This window comes from Cavia porcellus, unplaced genomic scaffold (genome assembly GCF_034190915.1).
Source record: "Cavia porcellus strain 051 isolate PalLab524CR breed Dunkin Hartley unplaced genomic scaffold, mCavPor4.1 scaffold_17, whole genome shotgun sequence".
In the NCBI taxonomy this organism is placed as follows: domain Eukaryota; kingdom Metazoa; phylum Chordata; class Mammalia; order Rodentia; family Caviidae; genus Cavia; species Cavia porcellus.
The window spans coordinates 63,863,638-63,885,810 of NW_026947500.1; the positions used below are offsets into that span (position 1 = coordinate 63,863,638).

Below are 22,173 nucleotides of genomic sequence, written 5' to 3' on the forward strand. Positions count from 1 at the left end.
TTGTGAACACACACTAAAAGTACATAAAAGATTTAACTTGATGAACCATTATATTTGAGGATAATTCTAGTAAATAATTACACTAACAATAAATAACAAATCTTACATCTATGCTAGAGATAAAAGAGACACAATCAAAAGATGAAACATAAATAATTTAAATATGAAAGCATGGATTTTGTGAGTTTGTGCAAACTGAAAAAATATAGCAATTATTTCAGGCTTAAAACTTCAAAGGCATTCACTCATCTGTGATAGAATTGCTGATTTCAGATTGACCCCATCTCACTCAGCTTTGGATAGCAAATACAGATAAATGTGGAAATCAGTGATTCAGTTGAGCATAATAGAATCAGCATGGCCAGACAAGAGTATGTACTTGGTGACTGTGACTATAAAATGGGTATATTGAAAGACTGAATCAGTACATGAGTAGCAAACAGTGCTTTACTCTGATCCCATTGGCAATATGCTCAGATTTCCATCACTGACAAGTTGGTAGAGGAAGAAGTTATCATGGTGTTGTTCTACATTTTCTATCTGTCTGATTGGAAAAGCGTCTCTGATCAGAAAACAGGTAAAGCAGCAGACAGGTCTTCCTTTCTGAGAAAATTTTCTGAATCTTGAACCACAGTTTTGACAACACACTGATTGAGGAATCCAAGAGGAAGAGAGAAGCACTGGTTATGATTTTGCACATTGTGAACAGCTGAAATAGGATGCACATATTTCCAGATTAATAATAGGGATATTTGACTTTTATTAGGAAATGACTTCTTTTCTAATCCCCTGCCTTATTCATATTACCTCATTATCAAATTCAGGATTACAATAATTATCTTTCTATTGTTTTTGAAAGTATTTGTTCATTTATACTACTGTCCACAATCATTTTATTATGTCACAAGAAACATCTTTTGCTATTTTCTTGCTTGATATATCTACCTCCCTCATAACTTCAGGGCACATTTCCATGTAGTAACAGTTTAAAGACCTTGCATTCATGAAATGATATTTACTAGGCCATTATACTTGATTGAACATAAATTTATGTTCTAGAAAACAGAATGCAATGAGGTGATAATTTGGCTCAACACTGGGAATAACTATTGAGAAAACCAATGAATTAACCAAAAACTGAAAAAGACCCATGCCCACATAGAAACACTGCAAAGGCACTGTGAGTCACTACTGAGATCCTTGTACTTCTGGGATTTGTAATCAAGGGGATGCCATACTCTAATAATGTACAACACACACAGCATGCAAACATGACTGTTATATAAATGTGAGCAATTTGTGCGATAGCCCAAGTGTGGGAAGATGAAATGAAATCATGTCAGTGCCTTTGGATCTTGAATATAACAAAATTTGGAGGCCAAAATTTCTTAACACTGACAAAAGAGATTGGTACTAATATGTGTTGTGCAAAACCCCTTGTAACTTTATATCAAGTAACTTTTAGTACATTTCAAGGATTTATTAGAGAAAAAGAAAGTTTGTGATAGTCTATAGCTACACATATACACCATAATGGGGTTATTTTCTTCCTCATACCTTTTTTTCTCCCTCCCTCAAATGCCACTTTGAAACTCTTCCATTTCCTTCTCTTCTATATTCCCTGTTCCACCAAGAAGTCTGCCATTTAGTTTTATTCTTCCCTTTCCTTGCTGTTTGTTTTCACTTTTACTCCTTTTATCTTAGGCTTACAGAATGAGAGGGAAAATGCCACTGGTAGCACGCCAAGACTGACTTATTTGATTTAAGCACATTGTGTTCTATTCTATAGGTGTCTTTCAAATAAAATGGTTTTTCTTTTTAATGTTAATATCAATTAATGTAAATTAGCACAAATTAAACAGTTGAGAGGCCTGTCTTAAAAATCAAAAATAGAACTATCACTTAATTGATCAATCCCACTACTGAGTGTATACACCAAGAATATAAATGACTGCTCTGGATGTATTTGCACTGCCATTTCCTTATCAAGATCATTCAAGTGGGCATATCTTGATATGAAATGAAGCTGGGCATCCACACAGATGTAAGTGCAAAAATAAAGTGCATATATTGACAATAAAACAGTATACTTCCTTTAGAAGAGAATGATTTGCCATTTTAAATAACATGGATAAAACTACAGTTTATGTTGTATGAAATGAGTGAGGCATGGAGGTAGATCTCTCTCATGCCAAGGTTTAAAAAGCAATCTCACAGAAAGAAGGAATAAACTGGGAAATAGGAGTATTTGGGAAGATTTGGAAAAAGAACACTAAACTTCATCCAGACAGGAGGAATAATTTTTAACAGTTGTATTGAACATCATTCTCCATATACAGTAAAACAAAATGTTGCATTTTATTTCTTTTCAACAAATCTTATATATGAGGTGTATGGTTTGACATAACAATTCCAAAGCACACACAAGTGACAAAATATCCATTTGAATTACATGAATACATTCAATTTCTAGTTAATAGCAAGCTATGAATAAGCAGACAAGAAACTATCAGAAAAGTTTCTATGAAGAGGATGAAGCACAAAAATAATAAAGCAGCCAGGAATGTAGCTCACTGGACTAGCACCAGGCTGGCAAGCGCAAGGTTGTGAATTCGATTCCTGGCACCAAAATGAACAACAACAACAACAAAAAAGAAAGTAGGAAGTATGTGCTGGGTTGAATAAACTTTTTACTTATGGCTCAATGAACAATATAAAAATGTGAGAATTCAATGTGGGCAGAGTACAAAATATCAGGCTCAGAGACAACCACTTAAATTCAGTGATGTGGCAGGGCAGCTGGTTTCCTGTGTCATGCAGTTTATTGTGTTGTAAATCCTGTGGTCCATTTGTTCCTGAAGTGCACTACGGGTAGGACCAAACCATGTAAGGTGGATTCTGGAGACTGCACAACTGGTCATCAGAACTGATTTTCAGTTGTACACTTTCTTGAAATATCATGTGGGATTTAGCCTGTAGATGATTTCTTGATTTGAAAACCATCTATCAAAGTATGCCACATTTCTCAGAACATGCTCTAACAGGCTGTTATCTTGCAGACTCAAAATTCCCCAGGTCGCTGTCTCAGGATGCAGTGTGCAAATACTTCCTGGACGATGATGAGATAATAACGAGAAATTAGCCATAAATGTATTTCCAAAGTGTTATTTCACCAAGGTTGGTATGGCGGGTTCAGAGCTCTAGATCCCCAGAGATCCTAAGTGAGGTCACATGAAGCACTGAACAGAGGGAGCCAGCAATGCTCAAATCATAATGTCACCAATGGTAACATGTGGCTTCTATGTCTACATTACTTATACATCATTAGGCCTTTAGCTCTACTTCTGTCTAGCAAGTCAATTGTGCTTGTGTTCTAATGAATTCTCTGTATCTTACACAGAGATTGATTCTCACTGCAGAGTTCACAGACAGGATCCAGCTCCATTTCCTCACTCCAGGTTGCAAAAAACAAACAACCAACCAAACAAACTTTTTTCCCATTTGCACGGGGTTGAATACGTTCTTCCTCAATTTCCCCTTTCTGCTCCTAAAGCCGTTACACGTATCATGGAGGGAAGTTTCACAGTGTTTAGTATACCTGCATCCAAGTGTTGCCAGAAATGGAGACTTAGTGCTTGGTAGGTTTTTCTCCATCTACTACATCAAGCAGGATTCAGATGTATACATATCCTTTCTATTCGCACCAAAAACTCACATGAAAGCCAGTAGGTAAGTTACAGGCTGTGTATGTGTATGTATTAAATATGATTATGACTCTATGTGATTGGATATGCTTGCATACTTGTGATGCTGGTGTTGATACATCTTGAGAATTGACTTTAAAAATATAAAGACATGGCAAGAAGGAATACTGATGATTTCTGAGATTCTCTTATTTCTTGATCCTTCCATCACATTTCACTGTTATTCCTCTGTAACATGACAGAATTCCTCGTGTTTTATTCCCAATCCAACACATGCATGCCTGTTATCAAGGAGGGAATCCTTCAAATAAATGAAATCACTGCTGTCTCTGGGCTTGCTTCTGAGACTTCTCATGGAGTGACAGCCATAGGCGTCTGAGAAATGGAACCCTGGTCTGATACTAATATTAAATTCCAGGGGTTAAATCTAGTTGTCCACTTTGGACAAGGACATTCTTAAAATATGTCTAAGGATGAATTCAACCACAGATGATATCCACAGCCAAGTTTATTGGAAGAAAAAATATTCAGAGAGTTTTATTGACCTACTCCAGGAAACTCCTTGTTAACTTTTACAGAAAGAAAAGCAAGATTCTTTAATTGGAGGCTTAATTAACTTTATGGTATGAAGCTGTAATAACTTAGTTGCTAAATTGATTTAAATAAGGGTTTAACAGTATGTTAGTGTGCTCTCTGAAAATGATTTACTGATGAAACATTTGAGTGTACTTTTAGAGCACTCCATATATCAGTATGTTCATATCCTAAGGGCATTGGGCTATATGCAGTTTGATTCCATGGCTGTCTCTATCCTTAGCAGTTTCTACTGACATCATTAACCCCTGTCATTTTAACAGAAAACATGCATTAAATATAAATAACACTGCACTGCCAACTTATGAGGTAAACTTTAGTTTTTATGCCTCTCTAAGGACAACTTCCTATCTGTCATGGTTTTCCTCGGTCTTAATTTTCAATTTCTCTCCTTTTTATATCTTTCACTACCTTTTCCAAAAGCATAAAATGGACCATTTTCTGGCCATTACTTAATCCATGTGAAATATATAGTTCGAAGATTCCTACTTATTCTTCTCATGTGTCACAATTAGGTAGATAGGAATTGATGACAGAAAAGAGATTATCTGAATCCCAGGTAACCTGCAGGGAACCTGTGTGTCCATGAGCTTATGAAGCCAGTAGCAGTAAAGAATAAAGGCTACTACCCTATTTCGCAGAAATGGAAGCCCAATTTTGCTCTCTACTTTCTGTTATCTACCCAGAGAAGTTTTCAGCCACTCATTTATTGCAAAAAATCAATCAGATTTAGCGTGGATATAGAACAGTAAAAATACATATTCCGATACATGTGCAAGTCCTAATACGAGCAGACTCTCAATTTCATTGTGTATATGGTGTTGTAGTCAGGAGGAATACATCTCAGTCATAATTTCCTGTCATTAATGAGCATTTCTCTTATATTTTCCAGGCCTATTAAGTTCCACTTTAACTAAGTATGTCAACACTCAATAAACCAATGCTGGACATTTTTGATGTAGGTAATATCCTGTAATTGTGATACCAAAATGTCAAATAGTTTTAAATAACCTATGCACATTTCCTTTATCAGTGTAAGTGACATAAATTAGCGGGCCAAAATATATGATCTCTGACAAAACTGATGATATTTCATGTTAAACTCACAGGAAGCTGACATATTTTCAAATATTTATCTATAACTTATCCTCATTCCTCATTCCATTCCTGGAAGGCACCATGTACTATGTGATGCTACATATTTTTCTGCTCAGAATATGTCCTATAAATGAACCTATACGGTTTCTCATATTATCCTTGTTTCTTTCACATTGTGCAGTTTATTTATGCTTAACCCATACCATAGCTGCTGTCAATAACCTTATAAATTCCTAATATATTTGTCTTTTGGGTATCAAATCACTCTGTTTGCACAATAAGGAAATGTACTATATTCTACCATTTTCTGGTTTAAAGTTTTGGAATTGACACAATTTCTAATCAAACAGCTGGTTTTGGAAGAACTATCAGTATGTTCTGGCTTTCTACTTTTCCATTGAGGAGATCAACAAGGATTTTTACCTGCTACCCAATGTGACCTTGGGTTTCCACATCTACAGTGCCATTGCCAGTGACCACTTCACCCTGTGGAGCACTCTGCTTTGGTTGTGTAGAACAGATAGGTACCTCCCTAACTATAAATGCCACACACACAGCAAATTTTCTGCCATGATTGCATGAAACACAGCAACATTTTCAGCTGAGATTGGAACACTTTTGGATCTCTACAAATTTCCCCCGGCATGTAGGTCATGAATTTTGGATTGAAGTTTTCCAGTACCCTCATAGACAGTCTCTCTGGTCAAATGGAAATACCTAGACTATGCATAGACACTCTGTAAATGGTTCAAAGTGAAAAAGAAAAATCCTTGGGTTTGCAGATAACTGGAATTACAAAAAAAAAAAAAAACCCACAAAGATATGTTAACTGTGAACTTCGATTTATATTTATGTCTTGCTCCAGTGCACTGATTTCTCAAGTTCCTTTACATTGATTGTTGGCAGCTGGTGATGTGATGTATGTCCATTGCATGATCTGCACATCATAGAATATGACAGTGTCAGGAGCATCTAGAAGGCACTGACTATCCAATGTGGGGCTAGCAACAGCAAGATATCTGATTTCTTTGAGAAAACACAGGGGGCTTCAATTTTAGAGACCCCAAAGAATAGCTGAAGCTCTTATAACTTTATTCAGATTCATCTACTCACTTCGCTTAGGCCTAAATCCACACAATTAAATCCACACAATTTGGAGACTCACAGAGAACTTTCCACTTCCTGTTATCTGTATCATATGTTGTTTCTGGAAGAAACATATAACACAATAATTAGTTAGGGGTATCACTGAAGAGCAGGGCATTGCATTGGGATTGGTCAGAAAACACAGGTTAGGCAAGGGCAAGTGATTGGACGCCACAAGACGTCTAAGTTTTAATGTGGTAATAACTTGAATACATTTGGAGATAAACTTTGAAGATTTGTTACTTTCTTAGAGATTACAACCAGTATTTTTGCAAACTCTACATCTAAAGGCAGAGGGAGAGTCTGAGGCAGATCCGCCTGTGTTGATGCCATAGCCTAAGTTTATTCTTTCTTTAATCTTTTATATCTCAGTTTGGTGTGTGTCAACAAACCACTTTAAGTCTTCTATCTCTTAAATCTAACTTTAAATCTTGCTTTTAAAGTGTTAAATCATCTAGTATCTTATCCTACCTTGTCATTGTGAATTTGTATCTTGCCAGAAAAAAAAAAAAAAACCAATCTTCAGAGACACTCAGCAAAATTCAACCAAATACTTAGCTTCCTGCCTCAAAAATGTTCAAATCACGAAAAAAAAAGACTACATATATTATGGATCCCTACTAAAGGGATATGATTATCAATCCAAGACATGATCCTGGACTGGAACCTGGAACATGAAAAACATAGTTATAGAAGACATCATTGTGAAAATCAATGAAATGGGAATGTGGATTTTGTGTTAGATAATAGCATAGGAAAGTGATAGATTTCCCTACTCTGGTAATTACTGAAAAAAAATGAACTTTTACTATGAAACGCATAGACAAGGATTTTTTGGTGGGAGCTCTGGTAGATGGACATAATATTCACATGTTACTCTCAAGAGGCAAAACCAATTAATGGTCCACATGTCAGAAAGTAAGAACGTAAAATAAAAGGTAAAAACATGAGCATTAGACAAATCTGACTCATAGATTAATGAGAGTTCTTTGTATCCAGCTTTCTTCTGTATAATTCTTACAGAATTCATAATTTCATTTAAAAATCTTGTCAATAAATGTAAAGAGGAAATGAATATGCCAAGCTTGATGGTAGATGTGTGTAATCCTGATATTCAGGAGCTGAGGCAGCAGGATCAAGAGTATGAGGAGAACCAGGCTACACAGTGAGTTGCAGGCCAGCCTGGGCTAGAGTGAAACTTTTGTCTCAAATGACAAAAAAGGGGTTGTGGAGGAAAATAAAAAGAACTAAGTATATAAGTTATCTACCAATAAACAAATGAAATACAGAGTCGTTTAGAGGCTAAGCCACTTTCAAGGTTAGGAAGAACTGAAAAAGACACCAGTTTTCCCTTCAAAGAATCTAAAAGTCAGTACAGATGCAATTAGCAGCCCCTTTCACGTACCTGTTTCCAGCACATCCATACACCTGAAGTTGCACAGCCCAAAGATTCCAGACAGGAGCTGTGCAGGTGAAAAGGAGTGAAACACACATGCAGCTTCTGAGACTTCCAAGCTCCCAACCTCACGGACACTACAGCCTCAGAGCAGCCATTCAGAGTGCCCAAAATCAGAGCAGATTCTGTGTACTTAAGGAGGACAGGCTGTGGCTGGTGGTCTGTGTAACAAGGGATAGCCTGACCAGGGAGAGGAGACTCTGAGTATGAGAAACAGGTGGGGAGCAGGCAGCCAATGGGAAGGTCACATGTGCCTCTTCACAGACCCTTTACCCTTTTCCTCACTGTGCTCACCAGTGCCTGGAGTGTCAGGAATTTCCTGTGCACATTTACTCATCCTCCCAAATGAAATGCAAGTTACGCAAGGACAGGGAACTTTGTTTCATTCAGTTCATCTTCAGAACACCTAAAACAGTGATTATGGAGGGGTTGAACAGTCATTTACTAAATGAATGACTAACATTCACACACACACACACACACACACACACACACACATTTCACCTGGAAAGATACAGGATAAAATGGAAATATATGCCTGAGTGCAAAGACTGAAAACCAGAAATATGAATGAGGTTATTTTACTGACTTTATACAGCTGAAATTTTTCTAGATACTTATGTATAGCCCAGCGCACCTCCTGCAAACCAATTTCAACATACAACGTAATTGGATGCTTACCTACTAGCTCCAGGAAAAATGTTGGTGAGATGTCCAGATGATTCATTTCTGAAAGCAATTAAAAAGATTAAAAATAAACACATATACACAGCCTCTGAAAGCCTCTGTCTTGTTCCAACAGGCTGTGTGAAGGAGGGCAGGGACAGATGTGAAGTTTGAGGTTTGTTTCCATCCCTCTGATAAATCTAGGGTAGTCTTGCCTACTGCTTCAGTCTCACCAGCCAATCCTCTGAACTCTAGCTTCCGTACTAAGTCAACCACTTCCCACAAATCCATTGCTGGGCCTGGGCCTTGGCCCTTTCTCCCTCGCTACCCAGCGAGGGGCTCTTCTTAAACTCCCCAAGCCTTTTGGAACATCTCACCCTTTTAGAATCTATGCTCAGCCCTGAAGCAGAAATGCACATCTTATGGTGGAGCAACCAAAGAGCCTGCAAGCTGGTTTCAGAGTCAGTGAGAGGGTCCTCTGGCCTGAGTCTGGAGTCCTAAATTACCTGTAAGGATTGTCTAGCATTCAGCGTTGAGTTTCTAAATGATAAAGTTGCAGAGTCTGATGGCACCATAAAATCCATCTTCACCAAAATGAGTGGACAGATGGTCATCTGGAAATCAAGGCAAACAGGCTGGGGTTGTTACACTTTAACTCAGTGATTAATAATAATAATAATAATATGCTGGTAGTGGTGATGTACACCTGTAGTTGTAGATCTGGGGAGGCAGAAGCAGGAGGATCACAAGTCTGAATCCTGGCTGGGCATCTAGGGTCACACTCAGTCTCAGAATTCAAGGCAAGAGGATTGCAAGTTGGAGGACAGCATGGACAACTTGATAGCACTCTGAAGAACCGGAAGTCCATCTCAAGAGACCCTTTCCATATTGAGGCACCACTAAGGATGTCAAGCAAGGCATAGCAAGAGTAGATCCTAGGAACACAAATTATTAGGTCTGAAGGGTGGCTCTTGCAATTTGGGCTGAGATTTGGGTTTTGTCATGTCACCTGTGTGGGAAATGATGCATTAATACTTCTGTAAACCTGATAAAAAATGTGATACACTCAGAACCTCAGTTTCTTTATATGTGAACTGAGCATAGTCATCCAGAACCTTGGCTTTCTGGCTGGGATGAGAGGAACCCTGGTTCCTTATGGAATCTGTGGGTGTCAGAATGAGGAGGATGTGTGCTCTGTAAGTGTGTTTGGTGTGTGCATGGGCTATGTGTGTACTCATTGGTCTCTGTACAGTCAGATGGGTGGAGAAGCCTCCAGGCTGCCAGAACATGGGGCAACCTGGATTATTGTTACTCATTTCTTGCTCCCACACTCAGTCCTCCCTGGACCCCGCCTCTGCTCAGAAATCACACATTGGAAAGGAAAGATACTTCAGTGAGTTCCTGACACTCAGGTTGCAGGTGAATTTGAGGCTCCTCTGTCCAATTCATCATTCATCTACTGAATATTTATGCTATCTTTGCATTGTCCCTGGGCTGTGCTTAACTCCGCAATCTTAAGGGATTAGATTCCAGGAGCTCCCAGTGAGAGCAGGGAGAGAGTCCCTGTATAGCATCACACTGGACATTCAAAGCCAGCCAGGTAGACTGGAGGTGAGCAGGGAATCTGAGCCCCAAGGCCAAGGAGTATAGCACTAAGCCCTCTTCCTATCCTACCCCTGTGTCTCCTTTCCTGTATCTATCAGTCAGCACCCCTTCCTGTCCATACAGAGGTACTTTGGTCAGAGCAATGATGTTTCCAATGGTTCAGGACCTGGTGACCTTCCAAGATGTCACTATCAACTTCAAGCAAGACGTATGGGAATTTCAGGACCTGGCATAGTGAACACTGTACAGGGAGGTGATGCTGGAGAACTGCAGGAACCTGGTCTTTCTTGGTATGCTCAGCACTATCCTGCATTTTCTTAATGCTTCAGGTGGCCTGTAATTCTTGTGTTTTTACTGAGGTAAAATTGTGGTACTTAAATGTCATTTTATACAATAATTTAGTAGGTGTAGTATATTTACAGTGTTATGGAATCATCCACACCATCCAATTCTAGGATACTGCATCACCCTAAAAGAAATTCCAATCCCATTCACCAGCTGATTCTCATTTCTATCCTTACCTCCTTACAATAGTTAGTCTACTGGCAACCACTTGGTCCAATTTCTATGTCTCTGTCTATATTGGGTATCATGCATAAAGGGAATCATAAAATATGCAGGCTTATGTCTTACTTGTTTTGTCTAGCATGTTTTCCAGAGTCATCCATGTTGTGATAAATATTTCAGTTTCATTCATTTTCATGGCTAAATGTTATTCCAGTGTGAGTATATGACACTCTTTATGTATCCTGCCATCAGTTGATATATGTTGGATTTCTTCCACTTTAAGATTCTTGAGAACAGTATGGTAGCGATTTGTCATACATGACCTTTACCAGATTGAGGTAAAAACATTCTGTTCTAATTTTCTGTAGCATGTTTATTGTAGATGGATAATCTATTGAAATGCTCATTCAATTTTTGTCCTTGACTCAGTTGATATGGTGAATTGCATTTCTTGATCTGTGAATACTGAAACATTCCTGCATCCCTAGGGTCAAACCTACTTGATCATGGTGAATAATCTTAATGATTTGCTGCATTCTTTCTGCCAGCATCTTATTGAGAATGTTTGCATCTATATTCATTAAAAGAGTGGCACAAAGCTCCCCTTTTTAGTTGGGTTCTTCTCTGGCTTTAGTATCAGTATAACACTTGCTTCTAAGCCTGAATTTGGGAGTCTTGTTTTCCTATCAATACACTCAAGAGTTTGAGTAGTACTTGTATTATATCTTCTCTAAATTTTTTAGATGTCAAAAGTGAATCTATAAGAACCTGAGATTTTATTGTTGTTAAGGTTCTAACTGAATTTTAAATTTCTTTGACTGATATTTAGTTATTTAATGTACTTATCTCATTTGATTCATTTTTGGTAATTCTTGTGTATCTAGGGATCTATCCATATATTCTGTATTTTTATCATATTAGCATACAGGTTCTCAAAGTAAGTATTGATGATCTTCTGAATGTCTATAGGATTCATTTAATTTAACCTTTTTCTTCCCTAATTGTATGAAATTCACTCTTTTTTCTCTTTTTGATAAGGTTTGCTTATATCAAGTTTAGATAAATGTCTCTTTTAGGACAGCTTTCATTTCATCCCACAGTTCCAATATTTGGTATTAACATTATCATTTATATCATCATTTTATTGTAAATACCAATTAATTTCATCTTCGCATTTTTATTTCAGGAACAAAACAAAAATTATATAAACAGTACAGAATTTATATAAAATAGGAAATTAACACTAGTTAGTGCATTGCACATTGCTCTCTTATTTTACTGGAGTATTGTTTCCTGTCAATATATTAAAGAGTTGCTCAGATTATAAGATTTAAGCATGAAAGAATTATCAAACAAGCAACGAAAGCACAAATTGTCCTTGATGAACTTAGAGAGATAGTAGAATAGTTACCTATCTTGTATGTATATGCATACACACATATTTCTACACCCATATACATATAATCTCTTCTCTTCTTCCTTTTCTCCTATCTTGTATCCCAGTTGTTCTATTGTTTTGAACACTTTCTTTCCCTTTCATTTTCACAATATCTATTGTACATCCTGGATCTTATTATTCTCTCCGTTCTTTTTACACTGGAGGCAATACATTAATTATATGTGTGAATTTCATTTATTTCACTTATAATTATGGTTTCAGGTTCATTTCATCTATCTATAAAAGCCTCATTTATCTTTCTTTAATAATATACCATTGTATAGAAACACAGCATCTATTTTTATCCATTCATCAGTTGATGGGCATTTGGATTGTTTTCAGAATTTAGCTATTACAAACCGTGTTGCAGTAAAAATGGGTACATATATATTATTGTGCCATGATGCTTGCAGTTCTTCTGGGAAAATGCACAGAACTGGGATAGTTGGATTGAGAGGGACTTCCAATCTTATTTTTTTTGATGAATCTCCACACTGATTTCTACATTGCTTACACCAGTCTACCCTCCCACAAACAGTGGAGAAGTGCTCCTTTTATCTCCACATCCTTTCCAGGATTTGATATAGATTAATTTCTTAATGGCAGACACTGTTTGTGGAATGAGATGGAATCTCAATAGTTTTAATTTTCATTTCCTAAATGATCAGTGATGGTGAACACGTTTTCATGTATTTCTTTGCCATTTGTATTTCTTCATCTGAGCAGTGAGGGTTCATCTCAGATTCTGTTTTTGGATTGGGTCTTTGAATTTATGAAGCCTGATATTTTTCAGTTATTTATATATTTTAAATAGAAGTTCTGCATCTGAGGGACACATGGCTAAGATTCTTTTCCATTCTGAGGGTTTTCTTTTCACAGTGTTGATAATTTATTTATTTTTTTGGTCTTTATAGTTTTCATCAGTACCAGGAATTGAACTCACAACTGCCTGCTTGCAAGGCAGGTGCTTATGCCACTGAGCTAAATCTCCAACCCCGTTGATGATTTATTTTGAAATGCAAAAACTTTTTAGTAAAGTGAGATCCCAGTTGTTGATTCTTTGAAGTACTTCCTGTGCAGTACTTCCTTTGTGTTTTGTTCATGAACTCTTTGCCTAGCCCTTTATCTTCAAGATTTCTACCTATCTTGTCTTCCAGTACATTTAATGTTTCTATTTTAATGTTTAGATTTTTTATCTATTTTTACTGTAATTTAGTGCACGTTGACAGACATAGGTCTAGTTTTAGTCTTCAGCATATAGAGAACCAATTGTTCCAAAACTATTTATTAAGGAAGCTTTCTTTCAGTGAACATTTCCCCCTTTTGTCAAAGATGAGGTGGCTGAGTTTGTTTGTAATTGTGTCTGCATCTCCTGTTGTGTTCCAGTGATCCTCATATCTTTTTTTTTTTTTTTTGGTTTGTTTGCCAGTATCATGCTGATTTTATTATAGCAGCTTTGTATTACAATTTCAAGCCAGGGACTGTTATGCCTCCTGCCTTGCCTTTGTTCCCAGGACTACCTTTGCTATTCTAGGTTTTCTTTTAATTTTTCCAAATTAATTTTAGCTATGTTTTCTGTAGTTCTGTGAGGTATGCTGATGTTACGTTGATTGCAATTGCATTAAATCTGTATAACAGTTTTGGGATTATGGTCATTTTCACTATGTTTGTTTTCCTGTCCAAGATTATAGGGTAACTTTCCATTTTCTGATATTTTCTTCCATCTCTCTTTTTAGGGTTCTGTAATTTTCAGTGTATTGCTCTTTTACATCCTTTATTGGATTGATTCATAAGTATTTCATTTTTGGATGCTATTGTGAAAGGTGTTATTTCCATAATGTCATGCCAAGTGAGTTTGTTGTTTATGGACAGGAATGTTATTGATTTTTGAATGGTGGCTTTGTATTCAACTATGCTGCAGAATTTGCTTATTAACTGTAGTAGCCTTTTGATGGACTTTTTGGGATCTTCAACATAGCATGTCATATCATCTGCAAATAATGATAACTTGACTTCTCTCTTTCCTATTCTATCCCTTTTATTTCTCCCTTTTGCCTAATTGCTCTGGGTCACAATTTTGAACTACATTGAATATGTGTGGCGATAGTGGAGATCTCAGTCTTGTTTCTGATTTTAGAGTGAAAGCTTTCATTTTTTGTTCATTTCGTAGAATGTTGCATAATGCAGATATTTAATTTGTAATAGGTGGCTTTTATCAGAATGAGGTGATGACCAACTACTTCAATTTTCTGTAGGTTTTTTTTAATCGTGAATGAATATTAGACTTTTGGTGAAAATTACAATCTTATATAGGGTTCCTATATTTCCTGAAAAGTACTGCTTTTATTGTACTCATTCAGGTACCTTTTTCTGCACCTATTGAAATGATCATGTTATTTTTGTCTTTGCCTCTGTTGATGTGTTTTATCACATTTAAAATTTGCATATGTGGAACCAGCCCTGCATTCCTAGGATAAATACCAGTTGGTCATGGTATGTAAGCTTCTTGATGATTTGCTACATTCTTTTTGCTAGTATTGTATGGAGCGTTTTTTGCAACAGTGTTTATTAGCAAGATTTGTGTATAGTTTTCATATTGGTTTAGTCTTCCTCTGGTTTTCATATCACAGTAATATTTTCCCCCACAAATGTGTTATGGAGAAATACTTCCCTTTCATCAAAGAGTTTTAGGAGTGTTGGAATTGAATTTTTTCTACATTTCTTATACAGTTCAGTTGTGGATCAGTTGGGACCTGGGCTTTTCTTTCTTGGTAAGTTTTTAATCACATTTTCAATATCACTTGCTGATATTCAGTTATTCAAAGTTTTTATATCTTCTTGACTCGAATTGGGTAATTCATGCATTTTTAGGAATCTGTAATTTACCTCTGCATTTTACAGCCTGTGCAAATAAAGATTTTCAAAGTAAAATTGATGATCTTCTGAATTTCCACAGGATCTGTAGTAATATCAGAATTTGTAATTACTTGAATTTGAGGTTTGTTTTTTTTTTTCTTTTCTTAATAAGGTTAAATGTGATCTCTATAGTACAGAAAAGTCATCGACTTTGGGAGCAGTTGGTTCTCTCAGTGTTGGCATACTGATGGTCTGGAGGCAGCACACACCATTCCATGTTTAGCGTGAAATTAAAATTATCATCATTGCAATTTCAATTTTACCTTTCTTTTCACATCCTTACCCCAAAATGCTCATGATTAATTGATGCAAATCTTTCTCTAGTCATCAAAGATACATAAAAATATTCAATAAGAAACAACCCCTTCTTGATACATGCGATGTTATATATGATGTCATAGATGACACTCTATTGTGTTTGTTAATCTGGCATACTCATAAATTCAGTTCTCCCATTTCACAGAGTGGAATGTTTTCTGTCAAACAAACCTCTTTCAGTTTTGTTCTGTTTTCTCATTCAACCAACAAGCAATTATTGATGAAGGATCACAATCTGATGATTTCAGTGACTCAGATAAAGGCAGCAGTACATTTCAGGAAATATATGAACTGTCATCCTATATAAGATTTTCACCAAAAGTCTAATTGAATTTGACTGAATTTACCTAGAATCAGTGTATCTGGTGGACAAATATTGATTATTCTTCACTGTATCATGTGTCCATGAATACACTTTATCCAACCATGTATTTCAGTTTAATTTTGTTAATTCTTCCCTTTATTTTATTATACTTATATTCCTAACACTTAAAGAATTTATAAGTATTTTGTACTTCAAAATGTAATAAATATTAGTTTATAACTTTCTTCTTGAGATGCTACATGAGTGAATTCTAGGAGAATTTTAATATAAATCTTGTATTGAGTTACAACATTACAAATTCATTAATTCATTGGAATTTTATCTGTACACACAACTAATACTGGAAAATAATTCTATTTGTCCTAAGTCTTTTCTGGGAATGTTTTTAGTTTTATTTCTTAGCTTCAAAATATTCTCTTAGCTAAGCATTACAGTTTATTTCCAGTAGAAGTAGTGATATGGAGAAATTTTTACTTATTCTTGTTTTCCATATTGAATCACAAAATACTGTGCCTGTGTTGTATTCAGGAAATATTGATTATGGAACTGAGACAGTTTTCTCCGGCTTTTAATCTAGTAAGGGCTACTGTCATTCTTCATTTCTAGTTTACCAATACATGTTCAGTGTATTCTCTTCTTAGTTATTTATTTTAGTTCTATTTTTCAAGAAGATAAGTGCACTGAATTATGTTCAGCATTGAAAATCTGGTTATGATCTTGCTCCCCTTCACAATTGTGGATAGCCTTCAACAGGGAAAGTACAATGTAGAATTAATGATTCTACTATCACTTTGTGACAATGCCAGACTTCAGCACTTCACATAAAATAGCTTATTTTTCACTTTTCCATTTTTGTAAAGGTGTTTGAGTAATCAGTCTTATTATGGACTTCAATGCTTATGTTTCTCCAGCGAGGCTTTAAACACTATTAAAATTTAGGAAAACAATAAATTATGTTCTTATGTTAATAAAAGTGACAAAGTTGAATTTTTTCCTATTTTTAGGTGGTTTACCCTTTTTTTAAAATTTCTCAGTTCCAAATAAATATTGATAGATCAATGTCCAACTGTTTATACCACTTTTATATGAAATACTGCCTGCATCTCTGCACAAGTGACCAATTTCTCAGCAAGTGTTTTGCATTTTGCAGTTTTTCTCTTTATTCTTGACCGAACTTTTGAAGGTTATCAGATTTTAAAGGGAATTGGCTTTAGTTAGTTTCATTATTTATTTTCTCTCTATATACATTTTATTAAGATTTCTCTTTATATTGTTTCATTTCAACAATTCTACTAATGTTGAATTTGCTAATATTTTTTGGTTTGTGATAAAAATCCTCAAATGAATAACTCAATCTTTATTTATATATATGAAGTCCATACATGGCCTTAAAGTTAGTTTCACATTCAAGCCAAAGGTTTCATATGTAATAATCTCAATTGATAGTAAAATTTTATTTTCTAATTAAGTACATGTGATTGAGAAATGCATTTCTTAAACAAGAAACAACTGGTTTGAGGTGTATTTTTCTAAAAAATAATATGAAGCAGATATATCAAATTGTCACACATCCAATTTCATTGTCCACATCAAGTAACTCTCTTGTACACAATATCACCGTTTATTATATTTCAAAACTAATACAAACTTATGCTAAGCACATTAGAAAACTAAAACACAGAAGTCAGAAAAATAAATAATGTACATCAGAGAGGAAATGTTACCATGTCAACATTTTTATCATTAATTTAATCATTTCCAAAGTGTTTTTATGGTATTTAAGAATCTTGAATATTACTTTTCCGTGCTGTTACTGCATCTTGCACAAAATACTTCCCCATATGCTTTCTTATTCAATAATATTGAGCCTCATTTTATGTACTCCACCTACTATGCAACTTATAAATATTGTATGCCCTGTACTTCTGCTAACCAGATAAAAAAAAATGCTATATCCCTTTCCCATTTGATAAATTACAGATTCTATGGGGTCCATGAAAACTTTTATTATACATTGATCAAAAAACGTAGGTATGATCATTTATTATATCTTATATTCTGTGTAAATATGACCATTTTGCCTGAGTGGCACTAATTATTATTCACATCACTATGCAATGGGTGGATGAATGGTATGGCTCATATTAAAATTTTAAAAATCTCATTATAGGAAAAGACACATGACCACTAATTTCTTTCAAAATACTTCCTCTTGTTTAAAAGCTCTTATCTCACCATTCTTTTCACCTCCCGAATCAATACAGAAAGTCTTTCTGAATTATTGACACATATTCAGGGAATCATGCTCCCAAGTACTTTCCAATGGAAAAGCAGGTTTCCAAAACATGATGTTTCCTTATCCAGCTACTCACTGAATCTGCCACAATGCTACCTCTGCCTCTGACTCAAAGTCACTGTGCTTTATTTGGCCTTCCAGGTACTGGGAAAATAGTCATGCATCACCATAAAAGGCTGGGACATTGTGCTCAGTGTGGATTTATAAACATAAAGGAGCCAAGTGTGGTGTGACATGCCTATCTTCCCAACTATGCTGGAAACAGTGGTAATAGGATCACAAGTTTCAAGCCAGCCTGAGCAACTTATGGAGAAAGTTTCTAAGAATAACAAAATGTAGATGGCTGAAAATACAGCCTGGTGATAGACCAGGATGTGAGTTTATCACATCCCTGTGAAGCAAAAGGAAAAGAAAAGCAATACTCAAATATAGTTCAGAGAAAGGTGAGCATGGATTATCAAGAAATATTGTTCTAGAGGGAAATTACTAAGAAATATAAGAAAGACTTCACCTTTATTTTTCTGTTCAAGATTTTACTTATTTCTTGAATTGATGAAAGACAAAAGAGAGGCAGACAACTGTTCCACACGTGTTTCTCTTACCTGTATCACTAGCAATGTCATTCTTTGAGCAAGAGGTGAAATCAAAACAGCAGGCAGCCTTTCCCTCCTGAAGGCTTTTTCTAAATCCAGGACTGCAGCTTTCACTGCATACATAGCAGGGAGTCTGAGGACAATCAGATTCAGGTTAGTAACTTCTTTATCTTTTGCTTAATCTTTCACAAGCAAACTGACAAACTTAATTTATGTTAATTCATATATTCCCATATTCGCTTGAATGCTACATGTATTTAATGACAAAACTATGAATATTGACAACATGTAGCTATGTAAATATGATTCATTCTCATTCATCAGAAAGAAGACAAGTAGGAAATTCTTTAAATTCAAAAAATGAGTTGTTAAATTTCCATGTGTGAAAATTCAATATCAAGAATGTTGCAGAAGACACACAACAAGGCTTTGTTTGTTTATGTTAATGAAGAAAATTATGTTTAGCGGTGACCTCAGTAATTCCCGTGACCCACTCTATTGTCTCCTCAGACAAAGACAACTGTTGCCCAACCAGAGAATGCAAAGAAAACTCTCCAATTTTTGCCCTAAATCTCAGGCCTTCGGGAAATTCCAAAAGTTGAGAACATCATATTTTGCATCCACTTTATTTTTCTTGTCTAGAGTGCCGTGTTCTCCAATAGATCTGTTAAACTGGAGGTCATTTAGAAAAGCATGTAGCTGAAAGGATTTTCTTTATATCTTGTTTCATAATGGAATATTCACACTGGCATCAAACTAAGTAGAATAAATTAAAATATCATAGTGTTTCTAAAAAGTTAGTTTCAGAAGAAGGTATGTCAAGCAAACCCACATAAACATATGCTGTGCATGGATTTCAAAGATTTCCACTCATTACTTTCTGTTTGCTTCTATGACATCTATCTGCAAAACGAGATTATAAATACCACAATGGCTATAGAATACAAGATAAATCTTAAACAAAATATCCAATGTAATGTTTAGCACATTTAGGTACACAGAAAACATGTTTTATTCCACTTTCTTTTCTGAAACTGCATTGAAAAAGTTGCTATTTTTATTGAAAATGAGATAGGTAAAGCATTAACATCCTTTAGAACCAAGGGAATTATTGTTATTCATTTCCAGGTCAAAATTTATCTCTATAATAAAATTAGTACAGAATCTTTTGGGTTTTCCAGACATGATTTTTGTTTATTGACTTTGAGCACTTGTAGAAAGCCCTATATTTGACCTGATAACAGGGCAAATGTCATAATAAAAAATCATATTACCTGCCAGGGAGAAAACAGCTTATTATTCCTACTTCTCATGGGTTGTGCTTGAGTTTGTTGAAAATGCATCTCCTGGAGGGCATGGGTCATGGCATACAGTGTATTGTATGTATTGAAACTTCCATCACTCATAGCTGTGTCAAAATGATTCAAGGGAAGCCAGGCCAGAGAAGAATTGGGTCATAGTCCTTCGGTGAACAGTCAGAGACAGAGAATAAGCAGTGAGAATTCTGGAACCAATACCAAGTGAGGAAAGTGTCTTCTGGGTACTTGAAGAGGGTAGTCATTTGGGTAAACTTATCAAAACCAGGAATCTTCTCATGGTGGTGTGAAAAAATGAGAGTCCTTTGGAACAAGTCCAGGATGAAATTCCTCCAAGCCTAGTCTGCATGCCATTGTGAGTTTGTGACCCAGACTCCCCATGTCACCAAATGTATCCCTATCTGGTTTATATGATTTAGCCTGTCAGTGTCATAATAAATAATTATAACATTTACAGGTGGTATTTCTCAAGTTGTGAAATCTTGCACCTTTGTAACTGAGAGGTAGGACACAAGAGCATTTGAGATCATTTTTACAAATGCTACACATATTCCATTTCCTGTCCATCTCTTCTCTCACATCTGAGAGAAACTGAAATCCATTCTGATCTTCTGCAATGACCAGTCCCACCCAGATCCAGCTGAAATGAAGCATCAGGTAAACCACACCAAAGACCAGAGATGTATCCTTTGGAGCCACTTAACGGAGAGAAGGAAACTGGCCATTTCACTGAAATCAGCCTCATAAGTGCCAAAGGTAAGCTAAAAGGAAAAGAAAATTGGATGTTATGTGGAGAGACTTGACATAAAACATAATCTTACATGTGTTATAAGAAAGGGGAAATACAGAAACAAAGCAAGTTGTATAAGGAAAAACTCATTATTCTCATCTGTTAAAACATCTGACTTCATGAGACTCTTGTTTCTCCAAGTAACTGAGAATCTCTGCATTCAAGAAATCATTAATTGCCTATCCTGAATTTCTGATCTATATAAAGAAAACGTGGTTAAACCACCAATCTCAGTGTGTTTCACTTTGAGGCTGGACAATTTGCGTGACACATGAACCGAATTTGTCCCGTTGCCATCCTTTGGACTTGAGTCTGGAGCTATCAACTAATATGAAATGATTGCATCCTTCCCTATTTATCCTGCCTCGCCTGTGGAAATTTTTAGTTCTATCAGTTGTCCAATTTGCGAAAGAACTGCCCGTGGCAATCATGTCAGCAGTGCTACCGATTTAGTCTCTGTCCCACAGATATAGTTAGGTGTCACATTTTGTTTTCTGTGTGCAAAATGAGGAAACTATTTAATATCTTCCAGTAACTTTAAAGTAAATTTTTGTACTCATATCTTTATTTTGGGTAAAAGATGAGGATTCTTGTTGATCTCTTCCATGGCAAAAATGAAGACTAGAACATTCTGATAATTGTTTGGCATAAGCCTGAAAAGAGAGCAAAACAATTCCTAAATTGAAAAAACTCAGTGCATGATTTTATTCCAATCCAGAACAATATCACTTATAAATTGGATGCAGTGTCTCTCCCTTCTTCATCTCCTAAGGATCTAAACCTGAATTGCTGCCTTTATGGTTATTTTTTAAAGTTGATCAGTATTAAATTAGATTAGGTCTGTAGATTTCTTATGGATGAGATTAACATACTTACAAAAGACCAAAGAGAACATGAATCATATTTGTGTCACAGGAGGACGTATTGACAGAATTTCAATATATGAACCATGAACCAACTGCTTTAAATTTATTAGCCTGAATGATTTTTAAAAAGCAAATAATGCATGTTTTAGGTGCATAGTTTGTTGTATATTTTTACTCCACAATCTTAGATAAGACAGCATTCTGTGTCAATACAATACATCTGCAGGATCTGATACTTACAAGTTCTTAGAATTTTTTCTAAACCAATTACATAAGAGGCCCCAATGGGTCTTTACTTACTTCCAAATACACAGAAAAAAAGTGATTCCAATTATAAAGGAAAATTCAGAGATTTGAGAAGTGTGAGATGTGTATGGTGGTCTTTATATATATATTTTATATTATGAAGAACTAAAATAAGCTTACACAGTAATACACCAATAAGTACCTCATATTTGTGATATCCACATGAAGTTGAAGTGATAGAGAGGAGGAACAGTAATGCTAAATAAGGGTGTACTCATGCAGATTATGATGAC

General features: G+C 35.7%; 1 pseudogene; it reads right to left on the reverse strand.

Annotated features, from left to right (window-relative positions):
* The window catches only part of LOC100733685 (vomeronasal type-2 receptor 116-like), a 28,401-nt pseudogene extending 8,291 nt beyond the window's left edge, over positions 1-20,110 (reverse strand).
* Positions 20,111-22,173: the final 2,063 nt, after the last annotated feature.